General features: G+C 42.6%; 1 protein-coding gene across 1 annotated transcript in view; it reads left to right on the top strand.

Annotated features, from left to right (window-relative positions):
• Nucleotides 1–4,624: 4,624 nt before the first annotated feature.
• GALNT1 (polypeptide N-acetylgalactosaminyltransferase 1) overlaps nucleotides 4,625–13,754 on the top strand; it is an 88,234-nt gene continuing 79,104 nt past the window's right edge. Inside the window, exon 1 of the mRNA XM_066327101.1 lies at nucleotides 4,625–4,869. The gene's annotated coding sequence lies outside the window, so the exon portion shown is untranslated. The remainder of the gene's footprint in view (nucleotides 4,870–13,754) is intronic.

The raw sequence follows: 13,754 nt of genomic DNA, 5'->3' as shown, positions 1-13,754 counted from the left end.
TTTTAATTGATATCAAGAAAAATCCACTCAGTACAGCCACAGTTCTTTTGGAGCAAATCAATGATCTGATTGAGGAGCACAGAGGTTACCTCCTCCTGTTGTTTGGTTTTGAGCAACGGAGATTTACCCACCTTTATTCACGGCGTGTCATGGGAACTAATGGAGAGCATAAAACACTTCGTTCTTGCTCAGGCTCAAGGGGGAAAACAAAACAAAGCAAAAAACCCCAACAAAAAAACAAACAAACAAACAAAAAACTACAAAAAACCAAAAACAAACAAACAAACAAAAAAAAAAAACAAAGATATTAAATTTAGAGGACAGAAGCCTGGGATTCTAGAGTAGAAGCCTCTTAGATAGTGCTCCATTTCAGGAGAAGTGGTGAAAGGACATCTGTTGGCAAATTGCCTTTTTTGGGTTATTGAAAGCAGCAGGTTGAAAAATAGAGGAGATGAGGATATGTGGGATCCCAAATGACCATAAGAAATCAGATTGCACTCTTTAAAAGAAAACTGATTACCAGACATATTAAACTTTAATCTTATTTGCAGTTAGTAGCCCCAAAGAGAATGCTTTGTTGGAGACCTTCCAAGAACAGCTATTTCAGACAGCTTGTAAAGCAAAGATGATGTGATGGAAATAATGCAAATACAGTTCAACTTTTGCTGTAATAAAGTTAGTTTATGACACCCTTTGTAACAACATCAACAATAAATGCCAATTTCCTCATTGGTAATTAGCTCTGGTGAGACAAATACTTTGCCAAATTTGATGTGAAGACAGTATTTACAAATTTCTTCCTTTTGACAAAGCAAACCGTATCTGGCACATAAATACACTTTTTATTTCTAAGGTTTCTAAGTACCATCTAAATACTGAATGAGTGCAAAGTGACCTCCGCTAAGGTACTGCCTGTTTGCATTCAGTTCAAATGGGATGCTGCCTCAGATGCAGCAAACTGCCAGACCCTGGCATTGCAACCTCCTTCAGCTGGGGAGTATTTTAATCCCGGTTCTGTGAGGATTCTTTGGCAAGGCTACTCCTGGCTGTTGTCCTCGGGACACTAAGTCATGCTGCTGATGTGAATTATAGTTACATGTGCCTTGCCTGTGGGGTCTGGTCACTGGTGCTTCCATTTACCTTGTAGGTAGAACTGAACTTCAGTTCGTCATCTGGCAGCTTTGGCATCTGTCATTGTCAGTTCACCCCCCTGCAGCTGTAGGTGGGCTACAGATAAGGATAGAGACCTGTGCAGGGAACTGTGCCTGTTAGAGCCTGGTGTAGTACAAACTACACAGGGGGATGCTCCTCTACTGTTTTCCTTAGACCTGGTATTTTGTAGGGTTCTGAGCACATCAGAGGAGTGGTACAGTTTGGGCCAAACATGTTACCAAAGGAAGAACAATAGTTAAGTTTTTTTCTTGCTTCCCTCCCGGCAGTTCTGCAGTATATATGTTAGAGGAATTTCGGAGTCTCATGAAATCAAAAGGCTAGCATCAACTAGAATTACAGACCATCACAAAGGTTTTAAAAAGTATTTATTTGTCCTCATGACTTAAAGATGTACATGTTGTGAAAGATCCCTCTAACAGTAATTTTACAAATTTGACTTAGTAGTGCTCCACAAACCTGAGTCTCAGTATAATTCTCCAAATACAAACGCCATAAACTTAGCCCTTAAATTATAGACTACATTGTTGAATGTTCACTTACTTCAAAATTACGTCTTTTTATTTAGAGAGTTTAGTGAATTCATGTCACTTATTTAAGTGTCTCTGGCTGTATCTAGACATCTCACATTGACTTTTTCTTTTCATGAAATTAATAGCATTCTTGCTGAGTGAGTTTCCTGGACTTGGCTGCAATGCAATAGAATAGATAATTGAGGTGTCATAAAGACATTCCATCAAAGGAACTTGGGATACATCCTATGGCATCATCCATCATAACAGAACAAGTGTTAATCTGCTTGCATACAATAGATCATTAAAAAATAGTGGTAATTTAAAACACACCTTTTTATTCTCCCCATGGGAAAGCCTGATACTTCTTCTATTGTCTGTCTGTGTATAAGCACACACATATTTAGTGCCCAGTCTATAAATGCTAAATGAAGGCAGCTTGACAGCTCCTGTGTACATTGCCTCTCACAAGGAAGCTACCTGTCACGGAGCACAGACTCCCTGCATGTATCAGCTGAGCAATACAGCAAAGCTCAAACATCCAAGTTGTTTAAGCACACAAGGAATCCCATTCAGCTCACGGAAGGTGAACGTATGTGGGAGCCCTCCACTGGGCAAAGAATGCCTCCTTGTCCTACTCTTTATGCATTGGCTACCTTGGTATTTTCACAAGAATGTTTGCTCTGTCACCTGACTACACCTTTAGGCATTTTCCAAATTTTTTTTTATTTATTATTATTCAAACTATTTCAGTCAATATTAGTCAAACCCCTTTTAGTCTAATCCTTGGTGCACCCTGGTCTTCTCAGGAATCCATCCTGCACTTTTGACTCTTCCCCAGTGAGGGGAGAAAAGGCAGATGGACTTCAAGTGCAACCACCGTGCTGCTGCCTGCACTCTGCTTAAAGAGGCTGGGCCAGAAATAGTTTCAAAATATACATCAAATTGTATGGAGAAACAGAGTCCTGTATACTACCTCACAAACTAAGTACTCATTCTCAATAGATGTGTGTGGGGACATGAGGATTCTGAACTCAGTGGTTTTGTCTGAAAAAGAAGCATCCCAAATGAATGGATGGAAAACCTAGGATGGAAAACCTAAGTGACTTTAAAAAGGTCTAAGTTACTTTGGAGGGCAGCAAGAGCAAGTAGCACCTGCAGATGTTGCAAAGAAACTAATAAAAAAATAACTTTTAGGGTTAAATAAAATGAAAACACTATAGGGCAACTTCAAGGGTGTTGTGGACAAAGGGCTAGAACCTGTCAGTGACTGAACTGAAAGGTCTTTAAAGAGACAAATAAATGGAAGTATCAGCAAAATTCCACAAAAAATTATGAGGCATCAGTATGATGTGTTCAGCATTCACCTAACTTTGTCTGCACACTTTTTTTTCCTTTCTCTGTTTAAGTTCCATTTTGAATAGAACTTCTTTCACTCTCAGAAGCAGTCTTAAAGATGCTTAATATCCAGCATAAACAAACAGATAACTAGGGATACAAGCGTCATAAAGTCACCCTAGGGCAGGTTTCTGCCAAGTTCCTTGGCAGAAACTTTCTGCCAAGGAACCTGTTAAAAATGTTTATAATGAGCACAGCATGGTTTTTGGAGTCTGTAAACAAATATCTCTTTAAAGTTATACATAATTTCAGAGATTTAAGGTTCACTTGTCAAGAAAACCCAACGTTTTTTTCACTGAAACTTTGCAAGTTAGGCTTTCTAAAGGGGACATACAAACTTTGATCTATAAACTTTAGAAAGTTGAATTTAAAATTAGTGAGAAGATAAAACACTTCACAGAATTCAAGTGTCAGAAAATATCTTGGGGAGTGCGTGTGTGTGTGAACTAAGTTTCTAGTTGTATTGAATAATCCTAGATCACAAACATGGTCCTAGGGCACGTATGTAACATTTTGATGCTTCCTTGCCCAGGGGCCACTGCTAAGAAGAGGCTTGTTGCAGCCTAATGATCCAACGCAACATTTATTTCAGCTACGCGTCCCAAAATCGCTGCTGGGGCACCACGTTGACGAGACACAAGCCATGCCAAAGCCACCCGTGGGCCAGCAAGGAGCTAGGAGCTGCTGACCCCCATCACAAGGCACAGGAAGGACGAGCCGGTGCCACGCGGCTCCCGCTCGCCCTCACCGACCAGATCTACTTTTAAAGCACGCGTTTAGCCCGGGTGCAGCAGGTGCCAGCGCAGCGGGGATGACACAGGAAAACACCCCACCTGCTCAGCGCCCACAAAGGCAGCACGCCGCGGAGAGCCGCCACCCGGCCGGCGGCCGCGCACCCGCAGGGCCGCCTCGGCCAGGGACCCCCGGGCCGATACGTGTTGCACTAGAACCCGCCAAAGCCGGCAGCCGCCCTCGCCCGGGGCAGGCGGGCACCGAGGGCGCCGGCCCCCGCCGGCTGTGCCGCTCCGGGGCGGGCGGCGGCTCCCGCCCGCGCCGGGCACCCGCCCGCCCGCGACGGCGACCCCCGGCCCGGGCACCGACGTCCCCGCCGCCGCGACCCCCGCACATCCGGGGCAGCGGCGGGGCGGAGCGGGGCCGCGCGGGGCGGTCGCCGCCCCTTTCCTGATCCCGCCTCTCCGCGCCGCCGCCGCCGCCGCCGGCGATGGAGACGCGGCGCTGAGCGGGGCTCGGGCGCCAGCGGTGGTGCGCGGGAGAGCGGGCGGGGGCGCCGCCGCCGGCGGCAGCAGCGGGAGCGGCGGAGCGCGGGGCATGCGGGGCGGTCGCCGCCGGGGGGCTGCAGCCGCGGGCTCCGAGGCGCCGAGGGAGGCGGCGGCGGCTCCACCGCGGGGCTCCGTGTGACCGCGCCGCTGCTCCCGGAGCGCGGCTCCCGGCAGCCGCAGGAAGAGGGGGGCGAGGCGGCGGCGGTGCGGCGCTGCTTCCCCGGCCGCGGAGCGCGGCGGCGAGCGGAGGCGCCGGCTCCCCGTGGCCGTAGCGGCAGCCCGGCAGCGCCGCGGCAGCGGCGGCCGCGCCTCAACTTGGTGCGAGGCAGCGGCCGCCGCGACGAGCGGGCAGAGCGCGGCTCGTCCCCGTCCCCGCCGCCGCCCGGAGGATTTACCCTGCGGGACTCTTCTGCTCGGGCGCCCGGTGACAGGCGCGGCAGCGGCGGGGCCGGCGGCGCCCCTCGCCTCGCCCCGACGTCCGCCCGGCAGCGACGGAGAGGAGGGCCGAGGTGAGTGTGAGCTGCGGGCGCCTCGGGTTCCGCTTCCCCCCGCCCCGCTCCCGGCCGCGCTGGGGCTCGGGGGAAGGGAAGCGCCAAGTTCATGCGGCGCCGGGCTTCTTCCCTCTCCGGCCGTCTGCGGGAGAGCCGCCGCCTCGGCCGGCCGCCGCTTCCTCCGAGCGGGGTGACCCCGCCGCCGTGCCCGCTCGGGGGCAGCCGGCGCCGGGGACGGGCACACACAGCCTGCGGCTGCCTTCCGGCGGCTGCCCGAGGTGCTCCTGCCGGGAGAGAGAGGGTCGCGGGGCTGGGGACGTCCTGTTGCTGCTTCCAGGGCTCGGGAGCTGCTGCGTGTCAGCAGCCTCCGGCAGCGTGGCTGCGTGTGCGTGTGTGTGTGCGGGCGGGAGTACCAGGGCAGCGGCGTCGGCTCTACCTCTTCACCGCTGTCACATTAAGTTCGTTCAGTTGATGTTTATTACGTAACATGTGACTAATATTTTAGAGTTTATCTTATCTGATGGGCTCCGGATCAGCCTTATTTTATTGCATTTTAATTCATAAAGCTGAAGAGAGTCGGGGAAGCTCTCATTCTGCTTGGTTGCCTAATGGAACTTAATTTTCATGTGACTTTGGCCGTGTTAACTAGCTGAGGGTCACTACCTCCTTCCACTCTAGGAAAGCAGAAGTGCATGTCTTCTGCCCCCTCTACCTCCGCCCTCCCTTGTGTTGTTATCAAGCATGGGCAAATTTCTTTAGGTCCCACTTGTTTTTAGTAGATTCTGGAACCTGCCGTTTCGTGAACTTGCAGTGTGAGATACTGAAATAGAAACTGAATTTTGTGCAGCAGCTGCTGAGAGAAATAACTTCTATTGCGATGAACAGGACTGAAACAGCCTCTTTGGTTTATATAAATGATGTTGGCACTACATGAACTGTAAACGAACATAGCCAACAGCTGTGCAAACCAAAACTATGTAACTAACCATGTATTATTTTATTATACATTGCTGCTCTCAGCTTCGTTCCTTGCAAAGACATTGAAGATCGTGCTACCCTGAACACTTGGAACATCACAGAACTTGTTTTTATTGCAAATACAAAGAATTGCTTATCTTGAAGAAAGCATTTCACTTTCTAGTGCCAGCTTCATCGTTTTCTGTGACTTGGAATTGTGTGTCTCTGTCCTCCTGTGATGCTGGCCTTCTTATAAGTGGTATTGCTGGCACTTTAAATTTGCTTGCTGCATTTTCTCAGGCTTACCTGTGAAACAGGAATGTAAACCTGAGGCAATTATTGTCGGTAGGGAAATTGTGGCAGCATGGTTATCCTCAGAAAAATGATACGAATGTTACCTGGCAAGGACACCACACACAAGTCACCCTTGAGATCAAGGTGATAAGGACAGGACATGGACTATTACTGGATGATGTCTGTCTGTTCAGAATTCTAAGTTGCATGAATAAGTATACCTTATTCCTCATGTACCTTGTTTTTACAGGAATAGGGCTGTTCAAAGACACTACTGAAAGTCGTGAAAATGCTTTGCAAACACCATGTGACAGTCATTTCTTAGCCTAGTGGTGAGGTGGTACTGTTTCACTTTTATACAAAGATTTATTCCTCCCCCCTCATCGTCTCAAAGTGAATTTGTTCAAATTAGTTCAGGAATAAGCTATACAGAAAAAGAATTGAGGTAATTTAGAACAAATTTCAATGCCAAATTGCAGCTTTAGTGTAATAGTATCCTGCTGTCCTTTCATTGTTGCATATGTGTCAATAACTTATAGGTTAGCTGTAAACTTGTTAATTTTTTTTTCTTTATCACAGAAGGAGTGTAATCTTTGTCTTTGATCTGAGAACAAAAAGTAACTGCAGGGACACTAATCGAAAAATAAAGTATTTCCAAATATTTAAATCCTTTGAGTGCAATTTGCCTCATGTTTTGTTCAAGAGACAAGAGATTCTTGACAGATTTTACATTTTATATTTCTAGTGGTTTTTGGTCTTGTTTTGTTTTGATTTTAGGGCATATGGTGTCAGACTGTCCACATAGCACAAAAGTTTGTTTCACAGGACCAAAATGGTCTTTGGCTATGGAGTCTTCCCCAGACAGTGTCTTTGGATGTCTTCTCATGGAAGTGCAGGGACCATCTCTAGATTCAAGCTGAGCTCGATTAGGAGTTATCCCTGCTTATAAAGAAAGAAATAGCCTACAAATTCAAGTAAAATTCTTCTTGTGTATAAGATGCATTAAAATACCTTTTAATGGTAGTAGTGGTGCTGTTTAAAATGATGCTATTTTATACTTAATCATTCACCTAGTTAAGGATCTTTGAGTTCTTTTATCTGTCTTAAATTATAGCCAAAATCTGGAAGTATGTGGTGCTGTCCTTCAGGCCAAGTTATAGGGCATCATTTGCATTCCAGTGTTGCTCTTTGATTTTTAAAATTTGTTTGGAAGGAGGTGGTTTTGGTGCCCCCCTCCTCTTTTGAAGGGTTGACGTGCTGATTTTCGTATTGAAGTTGTGACAGTGGAGTTTATCTGGAGTTCATCTGGATGAATAACTCATGACAGATATAAGAAGTGTTAAAGAAGGCAAATGTTGGATACTTCTGTTATGGCACTTAATAGAGGCAGGCTTGGATCATTACATGGGATGTTCTTCATCCTAGTCAATTTTTTCTGTGCTCCTTTGAATATTGACAGATTCTTTATTATAAAGATGCACTAGACATAAGTGAATATTCAATTATGCATTGTATCAAAAAGGAGTATCTCTGGACTGTATACTTCCTGCTTTCACTGAGCAGCATCTTAATTCTTGAGGCGTAAATTGTTTCCCTTCTGTTTACATTTAGTCTTCTTATAACTGTGGTTTTTTTATGCTTTGTCTTCTGAACCTCTTTCTGTTGGATTTCTAATTCTTTACCTAATCTAAAGCTGCAGCAGCCTTTTTCAGGTCATCATTAAGAATGAAGCACTAGTTTTATATGAAGACAGTTTTGCTAATGCTTGCTTTTGAATCTTGATACTTTTAATTATCAGCAGCAATGTTCTCATATTGAGCAGAGATCTTCCCTGAGTTCCACAGGGATGCTTGTAATCCTCTTGTTTGTACTAGGCCTACTTAATTTAGAAGGTTGCTGACCATACTCATAATTATTTAACTTTCAGTGACACTTCTGCATTTATTAACATTGACTTTTATCTGCCAGTGTATTACCTGTACATCATGGTTGATCAGCTTCCAGTTGGTTACATTTTTGGGCTTATGTACTTGACTAACGTATATAACTATTAACTTTTCTACTTTCTTTTTCAGTTCATTAATTAGTGCCTTTAAATGTTCCTAGCTTTATGGATCCTTGAAGCATCTTGCTGTTAAACTTCTGCCATGCTGAAGTATGATTACATATTCCTTGTTCAGACTTCCTGTTTCTCAGCTAGGGATAAAATACTTAAAGGAAAATACAACTGAAATCTTGAAAATATATCTGCAATGTTGACATCATGGCATTTACTCAACTGTTAGCACCAGGTCTATTCCCAATGGAAGCACTCTAAATTTAGCATCCCCAAATAAAATATTTTAACTGCACACTTGTCTTAAAAGCACTTTGACACCATCTTCCACTAATTCTGGCAAAGCATTTTTTCCACTTTACAGTCTTTCTAGAGAGCTTAATCCATTATGTGAAATCACCCCATTGTAAAAATCAATGGAATTGATATACTTTTAGCTAATGTATTAAAGAGCTGCCTAACTGCTCTGTTATTCACTTTTTGATTACTTAAATATGGTTTTGCAGTATGAAATATGAAGGTTCTTTAGAGGCATTTACTTTTGGCTAAATTGGAAGCTTGTGACTTTGAGCACTGCATAAATTATCTCATGCACGTGCTGTTGTAGTAACTCCCAACTCTTGGAGGCATTTTTACCATTGGGTTCACATAAAGGTCTTTTTATAATCCACAAAAGAGAGCTAGCTTGATTTCTAAAGCCCTACACTGTGCATGCTACTGAGTGATGGTTTGTAGTTCCTTGAAGGAAAAGTGATTTTGATTCTTCCTGTCTTTGACCAATGGAACTGAACAATCAGAATGGAAAAGGTGTGTTTAGCTCATAACCTCAGTTGTCACTGAAAGTATATGTGCTTGGAGACTTGGTTAGTTAAGAAAAGGTACCCTTGGCAAGCCTAAAATGTCTTTTGATACCATTTGCCAACCTTGTTTTTGTGATCTACAGCTTTATTTTCAATTATTAAAAAACTCTGCCACAACATTTTTTGGGTTCTTTTTGTTTGGTTTTTGTTCCCCCCTTTCTCCTCTCTTTAAGTAGTGGGTAACTGTGATATGGAAGTTGATTATGAATTGAATTTGAAGAGGGTTTTATTTTTTTTTTCTTTTTCTCAAAGTATTTCATTTTGGTATTGAATTGGTCAGTTTCATTTGGCATTAAAAAGTTACTCTGAAGAGTAAGAGCTCTGTAATGGTGCCTTTTCATTGGAATCGTTGTTTAATGATCACAGCAACTCTCATGGATAGTTTCAGCTCATGAATTTCTCCTCTACTGTCCCACTACCATTTAAGAGAAATATACAGGTAGGAATTTGAGCACTGCTTGTGTTGTGTTGCTGTTCTGTGTAATCTGATGGTCCTTGAGACATTTGTGTTTGTTCTCCTGTAAGAAGGTGCTGCTAGAGAAGAACAGTATAAAGCAGCAGCAGTTTCGTGCTGTGGACATTCAGACTCTGGGACAAGCTCATGTAAAGCTGCAGTGAAATTCATTCATAGTTAAGGAGGGAAATGTTTTTATACTTTTTTTTTGTTTTCTTGTGCCATGCTGGTATCAACTTTCAGAAACATTACTCTCTTAGAAAACTTTCCCAAAAGATCAGCCTGTTCAGTATTTTGCTGTCTACTTGAAAGAAGGTTAGCATCCTTTGGAGGCAGAACATGTGAACTGCTCTTTTGTTCCTTAATTTTCATCTTCCTAAGACTTTGTCTTGTAAATTTCAAGCCAGTGTAATTTTGTAAATTTTTCAGAAAATTTTACTTTGTTTTCACTAGTACTAATATTGGTTAAACTGTACAAGTAGAATCTCTAGGAATTTTATTTTTTAGTGGGATTTCTTACTGTAGATGAACTCTTAGTGTTTTTTGTATGACTATTTCTTTGTAATGGGATGCAGTACTATTTTCATGTTGAGTTGCAATATATCTTCCTGTAACAGAGCTCCCGATGTGTAAATGAAGTCCTATGACAAAATTTATCATCCTGGTTATGTGGAACAATTGAGTCAGAATGATATTCAGCATCTAAGTTGCATGTGAAAACTTGTTACAGGCAAGGAAGAGGGTATGTCATGTTCTTTGACTTTTTATTTTTACAGTGTATTAGAATAGACTCCAGAGTTTCAGCTGGTGCTTCCTGTCATCCACAGGAACGATGAAAATAACAGAGCACATACATCTCTCAATAAGTAGTTTGACAGGAGGCAGGAATACTGGTCTGATTTTAGGGGCACCATATGACGAAGGCCAACAGAACCTGAAGAACTTGAATCCAAATCTATTTACTTTTCCATAGCCACAGGTCATTGTTATCTTACTCTTTGTCATGCCTTTTAAACCTGCACTCAGTATGCTAGCAGTGCTTTAGTGCAAATTGTGAATGATAACAAGAATTATGCTGACAATTAGAGAGAAGGTGATAATGCCAGGATTCTTCAGGGAAAAGGAAACAAATTTTGGGGTTGAGTTTTTGGTTTTTTTAAGGGTTTGTTTGTTTTGGGACTTTTTAATTGTTTTTTTAGATGTCTGTGAGTAACAAACCAGGGGATGGGAATACTGTTAACAGGTTGGAATCAATTGTAATGTGTATATATATATATATATTTGAAAATTCTTATTACATACTTGAATGGTGAAGCTGGCTGAAAAACAGAATGAAAAATTGATCAAATGACCATGGATGTCTATAAAGACAGAAGTATATAGTATTGGTCTGAATTACAGAATATGCTGAGTTGGGAAGGATCCACAATGATGTGTGAATCCAACTAATGCCCCTGCACGGGACCATCCTCAAGAGTCACACCATCTGTCTGAAAGCATTGTCCAAACACTTCTAGAACCTTGCCAGGCCGGTTGACCACTCCTCTGGAGAGCCCAGCCACTTCCAGTCCCTGACTACTCTCTCTGTGCACCTTTTCCTCATGTCCAACCCAGACCTCCCCTGACACAGCTTCAGGCCACTCCCTCAGGTCCTGTCACTGGTCACCACAGAGATCAGATCGGTGCCTGCCCCTCCTCTTCCCTCATGAGGAATTTGTGTCTGTGATGAGGTCTCACCTCAGTCTCCTCCAGGCTGAACAGACCAAGTGACCTCAGCTGCTCCTCATTCAACTTCCCCTCAAGGCCCTTCACCACCTTTGTTGTCCTCCTTTGGACATCCTCTTAAGAGTTTAGTGTTTCTCTTACATTGTGCAGCCCAAAACCGCACACAGTGTTCAAGGCAAAGCTGCCCAAGAGCAGGACAGTCCCTCCCCTGACCAGATACCTCCACAAGAGTGTTCAAAAATGAGCGTAACTACCATGGCCAGGGTGAGCAAGGACTAAGATCCAGCGTGAAACTGCCTCTCACCCCAACCCAAGTAGATGTAATTTTATGAGGTCAGTTCTTAACTTTGCTGGTGTTACTTTTTTAAAAAGACAGAGAAAACAAACCACATGTACAATACGTTTCCAAATGTTCTGATGGCCCAAATGCATATTAGTTGTGGGCAAAAAAATAAGATTGATCCGAGTTGTCTTTTCACTCCGTGACATTCATCAGTTTGATTACCACTATGAATAATTTAGCATTAAGAACAGCCCAGGCTCTTATGTGCATATCCTGTTCATTATGTTTCTGCGTTAAATACATTCAATTGAGAACATTCACTGATGGAGCACTTTTAAAGTATCTTTAAGGATTCATTTAGGTTAAAATTAAACTAATGGATTTATTTAATTTTCAGTTTGTTCTGCACTCAGGGTAATTGGGATTGATATACTTTCCAAACACAGAGGCTGAAACCTAATTTTAGGTGCAAACCCCAGCTTTAACTATTGTTTCCAGACAGTACTTCTGTTAAGAATTAGTTCTGTTTCTCCAAATTGGAATATTAATTTGCGTGTTCAGTTTGTGAATTTGCCATGAAGAAATTAAGTATGCATTTTCACAGAACTTGGTTGGGGTTTTTTTTAATGACCTTGTGGTTTTAAAGGCTACTGTCTGTAGTGTCATGTGAATGAAGCAAATATCTGCTGTCTTTATCTTTGAAAAATGGTTGAAGATGGGACACCAGAACAGCCCTGTCCCAAAGAGATACTTGAATAACAGCTCCACTTGGAATAGCCAAGAAAACCCCCACCCCTGCTAGCAGTGTGTAACTTTGTTCACTGCTTTTCCAATATACTCTTGCAATTTTTTCTTCAGGACTTGCTGATCAGAAGTTTCAGAAAGCTAGGTGCTTGAATTAGTAATAGTTTGGTAAACTTCTTTTGTTTTCAAATTCTGAAGATAGTGTGAATGTGTACACATCATACAACAAATATTAAGCTTCCTAACGTGCAGCAGAGGTGCTATGATTTAAATACATTTATTTGAAATACATATTTCAAGAAAAAAGAAACTCATCCCTTAAGGCCCTCTGTCTGTAAAGAATGGTTATAAAGTTGAAGAACTTTTTCAGGCCGATGTTTCTAAATATTTGATTTCGAGGATTTTTTTGTGAACTGAAAGTCTCAGAAATGGCATGAAAAATGCAAAGTTGTTCAATAACTTCAGGGAGTAGGAAAGCACAATACAACCTCCTTGAGCCTTAATGCAGATCAAAAATACAGTCTTTGTACCTTCTTAAAGTCTTTGAAAGGCCTTTAGATTCTTACTGGGACTTGTTCCTTGCTCCAGTGCTGTGTGTGTATAAGCAGGATTACAGATAAGATAGGGAAGTCCAGTAAGTTAAACATACATTTCCTTCAGACTTAGCTCTAATCTAATTATCTGTCTTCTTAGAAGAACAGCCTGGTAACCTTTTGAAAATGTGTTCTGTGAGAATACAATTCCAAGCTGTTCAGTGGTCCCTTTCCTTCAACTTCTACTGTTTGGCCACTGAAATGAACTTCAGTGTGACATGAGGGATGCTCAGGAATTCTACCTTCTTTGTCAGGTCCCCTGCTAAAACAGAACAGAGTGAGGCAGTGGCTGCTATGTTAGATGGCACACTCATCAAAAATGTTTTAATTGGTGGTTTTTACAGCATCAAATTTGGTTTTATGTATGGCATCACAGGTTTTATGGACATTGGAATAAAATAATTTAAAATTGTATAGATCAACACCATCCTTAAGGACAGCTTAGGCTGCACAGACTTTCGTAAGTAAATGACTAATAATCTAGCCTTCAAAACAACTGATGTGATGAGAGCTTAAAATTATTCTTAACATAGCTTCAGAAAAAATAGTGTTCGTTATAGGTTTTCTGTGCTCTAAAATTTGTATTTGATGTTTGGCTATGAATAGATTAATTGAATTGCTGGGAGCTGCATTAACATTTTGTCAAGTCTAAAGTTGTGTGTTGGTAGTTTAAATACTACTTGATTGTACGAAATGTTAAAGAAAAGCATTGGTACCATGACTGTCCATAACACCAACAGACTCCTGCAAAAATATTAAGCAATCCATCAACTGTTGTAAAAGTGCAGTTGGAAGATACTTAAATGTGGCACATCAGAGCATCTGAAGAAAATGTTAATTTGGATATTTGAAAGGTGTGTGGTACAGCCTTTTTTTTTTTTTAGTGGGTTTTTTTTGGGGGGGGGGTTGGTGGTCTTGGGGTTTTTTTTGGTAGGGT

Source organism: Sylvia atricapilla, chromosome 1 (assembly GCF_009819655.1).
Source record: "Sylvia atricapilla isolate bSylAtr1 chromosome 1, bSylAtr1.pri, whole genome shotgun sequence".
Classification (NCBI taxonomy): domain Eukaryota; kingdom Metazoa; phylum Chordata; class Aves; order Passeriformes; family Sylviidae; genus Sylvia; species Sylvia atricapilla.
The sequence above is the reverse complement of the archived record's forward strand: the minus strand, read 5'-3'. Positions and strand labels throughout refer to the sequence as shown.